Genomic DNA, 4,907 nt, shown 5'->3' on the forward strand with positions numbered 1-4,907 from the left:
TAATAAAGCACGATTACGACATTCGGACACACCATTACACTGTGGTGTTCCAGGTGGCGTGAGTAGTGAAACTATTTCACATTGTTTTAACTGAAGGCCAAACTCGTAACTTAAATATTTTATGATCGCAGAAACTTTTATTTTTGTTACGATGATTCTCCACTTCACTCTGAAATTCTTTGAACTTTTCAAATATTTCAGACTTGTGTTTCATCAAGTAGATATACTCATACCTACTCAAATCATCTGTGAAGATCAGAAAATAATGATACCTGCCGCGAGCCTCAATATTCATCGGACCACATACATCAGTATGTATGATTTCCAAATCTGTTGCTAGCTCCATTGTTCCGGAGAACGGAGTCTTAGTCATCTTGCCCATGAGGCATGGTTCGCAAGCATCAACTGATTCATAATCAAGTGATTCCAAAAGCCCATCAGCATGGATTTTCTTCATGCGCTTTACACCAATATGACCTAAACGGCAGTGCCCCAAATAAGTTGCACTATCAATATCAACTTTGCATCTTTTGGCTTCAATATTATGAAAATGTGTATCACCACGATCGAGATCCAACAAACCATTTTCATTGGGTGTATGACCATAGAAGGTTTTATTCATGTAAACAGAACAACAATTATTCTCTAACTTACATGAATAACTGTATTGCAATAAACATGATCCAAACATATTTATGCTCAACACAAACAACAAATAACATTCATTTAGGTTCAACACTAATCCCGAAAGTATAGAGAGTGTGCGATGATGATCATATCAATCTTGGAACCACTTCCAACACACATCGTCACTTCACCCTTAACTAGTCTCTGTTTATTTTGCAACTCCCATTTCGAGTTACTACTCTTAGCAATTGAACCAGTATCAAATACCGAGGGGTTGCTATAAACACTAGTAAAGTACACATCAATAACATGTATATCAAATATAGCTTTGTTCACTTTGCCATCCTTCTTATCCACCAAATACTTGTGGTAGTTCCGCTTCTAGTGACCGGTCCCTTTGCAGTAGAAGCACTTAGTCTCAGGCTTAGGTCCAGACTTGGGTTTCTTCACTTGAGCAACAACTTGTTTGTCGTTCTTCTTGAAGTTCCCCTTCTTCCCTTTGCCCTTTCTCTTGAAACTAGTGGTCTTGTCAACCATCAACACTTGATGTTTTTATTGATTTCTACCTTCGCCGATTTTTTGCATCACGAAGAGCTTGGGAATCGTTTCCGTTATCCCTTGCATATTATAGTTCATCACAAAGTTCTACTAACTTGGTGATGGTGACTAGAGAATTCTGTCAATCACTATTTTATCTGGAAGATTAACTCCCACTTGATTCAAGCGATTGTAGTACCTAGACAATCTGAGCACATGCTCACTGCTTGAGCTATTCTCCTCCATCTTTTAGCTATAGAACTTGTTGGAGACTTCATATCTCTCAACTCGGGTATTTACTTGAAATATTAACTTCAACTCCTGGAACATCTCATATGGTCCATGACGTTCAAAACGTCTTTGAAGTCCCGATTCTAAGCTGTTAAGCATGGTGCACTAAACTATCAAGTAGTCATCATATTGAGCTAGCCAAACGTTCATAATGTCTGTATCTGCTCCTGCAATAGGTCTGTCACCTAGCGGTGCACAAAGGACATAATTCTTCTGTGCAGCAATGAGGATAAACCTCAGATCACGGATCCAATCCGCATCATTGCTACTAACATCTTTCAACTTAGTTTACTCTAGGAACATATAAAAATTAAACGGGGAGCAACATCGCGAGCTATTGATCTACAACATAGATATGCTAATACTACCAGGACTAAGTTCATGATAAATTAAAGTTCAATTAATCATAATACTTAAGAACTCCCACTTAGATAGACATCCCTCTAATCATCTAAGTGATCACGTGATCCAAATCAACTAAACCATAACCGATCATCACGTGAAATGGAGTAGCTTTCAATGGTGAACATCACTATGTTGATCATATCTACTATATGATTCACGCTCGACCTTTCGGTCTCAGTGTTCCGAGGCCATATCTGCATATGCTAGGCTCGTCAAGTTTAACCTGAGTATTCTGCGTGTGCAAAACTGGCTTGCACCCGTTGTAGATGGACGTAGAGCTTATCACACCTGATCATCATGTGGTGTTTGGGCACGACGAACTTTGGCAACGGTGCATACTCAGGGAGAACACTTTTATCTTGAAATTTAGTGAGAGATCATCTTATAATGCTACCGCCGAACTAAGCAAAGTAAGATGTATAAAAGATAAATATCACATGCAATCATATATGTGACATGATATGGCCATCATCATCTTGTGCTTTTGATCTCCATCTCCAAAGCATTGTCATGATCTCCATCGTCACCAGCATGACACCATGATCTCCATCATCTTGATCTATATCAATGTGTCGTCACATGTTCGTCTCGCCAACTATTGCTCTTGCAACTATTGCTATCGCATAGCGATAAAGTAAAGCAATTATTTGGCGCTTGCATCTTATGCAATAGAGAGACAACCATAAGGCTTTTGCCAGTTGCCGATAACTTCAACAAAACATGATCATCTCATACAACAACTTATATCTCATCACGTCTTGACCATATCACATCACAACATGCCCTGCAAAAACAAGTTAGACGTCCTCTAGTTTGTTGTTGCAAGTTTACGTGGTTGCTACGGGCTGAGCAAGAACCGTTCTTACCTACGCATCAAAACCACAACGATAGTTTGTCAGGTTGGTGATGTTTTAACCTTCGCAAGGACCGGGCGTAGCCACACTCGGTTCAACTAAAGTTGGAGAAACTGACACCCGCCAGCCACCTGTGTGCAAAGCACGTCGGTAGAACCAGTCTCGCGTAAGCGTACGCGTAATGTCGGTCCGGGCCGCTTCATCCAACAATACCGCCGAACCAAAATATGACATGCTGGTAAGCAGTATGACTTATATCGCCCACAACTCACTTGTGTTCTACTCGTGCATATAACATCAACGCATAAAACCTGGCTCGGATGCCACTGTTGGGGAACATAGTAATTTCAAAAAAATTCCTACGCACACGCAAGATCATGGTGATGCATAGCAACGAGAGGGGAGAGTGTTGTCCACATACCCTCGTAGACCGAAAGAGGAAGCGTTAGCACAACGCGGGTGATGTAGTCGTACGTCTTCACGATCCGACCGATCCAAGTACCGAATGCACGGCACCTCCGAGTTCAGCACACGTTCAGCTCGATGACGTCCCGTGAACTCCGATCCAGCAGAGCTTCACAGGAGATTTCCGTCAGCACGATGGCGTGATGATGGTGATGATGTTGCTACCGACGCAGGGCTTCGCCTAAGCACCGCTATGATATGACCGAGGTGGAATATGGTGGAGGGGGGCACCGCACACGGCTGGGAGAGATCAACAGATCAACTTGTGTGTCTAGAGGTGCCCCCTGCCCCCGTATATAAAGGAGCAAGGGGGGAGGCCGGCCGGCCCTCTATGGGCGCGCTAGGAGGAGGAGTCCTCCTCCTAGTAGGAGTATGACTCCCCTTTCCTACTCCTACTAGGAGGAGGAGAGGAAGGAGGAGAAGGAGAAGGAAGGAGAGGGAGGAAAAGGAGGAAAGGGGGGCCTGCCCCCTAGTCCAATTCGGTTTGGGCTAGGGGGCACGCGCGCCCTGCCTCCTCTCTTCCACCACTTGGCCCATGAGGCCCATTACTTCTTCCTCGCATTCCTCTTGATAACCCACAAGTATAGGGGATCGCAACATTTTTCGATAAGTAAGAGTGTCGAACCCAACGAGGAGCTAAAGGTAGAACAAATATTCCCTCAAGTTCTATTGACCACCGATACAACTCTACGCATGCTTGACGTTCGCTTTACCTAGAACAAGTATGAAACTAGAAGTACTTTGTAGGTGTTGTTGGATAGGTTTGCAAGATAATAAAGAGTACATTGAAGGAAATATGCCCTAGAGGCAATAATAAAGTTATTATTTATTTCCTTGTATCATGATAAATGTTTATTATTCATGCTAGAATTATATTAACCGGAAACATAATACATGTGTGAATACATAGACAAACAGAGTGTCACTAGTATGCCTCTACTTGACTAGCTCGTTGATCAAAGATGGTTAAGTTTCCTAACCATAGACATGAGTTGTCATTTGATTAACGAGATCACATCATTAGGAGAATGATGTGATCGACTTGACCCATTTCGTTAGCTTAGCAGTTGATCGTTTAGTTTGTTGCTATTGCTTGCTTCATGACTTATACATGTTCCTATGACTATGAGATTATGCAACTCCCGTTTACTGGAGGAACACTTTATGTGCCACCAAACGTCACAACGTAACTGGGTGATTATAAAGGTTCTCTACAGGTGTCTCCAAAGGTACTTGTTGGGTGGCGTATTTCGAGATTAGGATTTGTCACTCCGATTGTTGGAGAGGTATCTCTGGGCCCACTCGGTAATGCACATCACTATAAGCCTTGCAAGCATTGCAATTAATGAGTTAGTTGCGGGATGATGTATTACGGAACGAGTAAAGAGACTTGCCGGTAACGAGATTGAACTAGGTATTGAGATACCGACGATCAAATCTCGAGCAAGTAACATACCGATGACAAAGGGAACAACGTATGTTGTTATGCGGTCTGACCGATAAAGATCTTTGTAGAATATGTAGGAGCCAATATGGGCATCCAGGTCCAGCTATTGGTTATTGACCAGAGAGGTGTCTCGGTCATGTCTACATAGTTCTCGAACCCATAGGGTCCGCACGCTTAACATTCGTTGACGATATAGTACTATATGAGTTATGTATGTTGGTGACCGAATGTTGTTCGGAGTCCGGGATGAGATCACGGACATGACGAGGAACTGCGGAGTG

This window comes from Triticum dicoccoides, chromosome 6A (assembly GCF_002162155.2).
Source record: "Triticum dicoccoides isolate Atlit2015 ecotype Zavitan chromosome 6A, WEW_v2.0, whole genome shotgun sequence".
Classification (NCBI taxonomy): Eukaryota; Viridiplantae; Streptophyta; class Magnoliopsida; order Poales; family Poaceae; genus Triticum; species Triticum dicoccoides.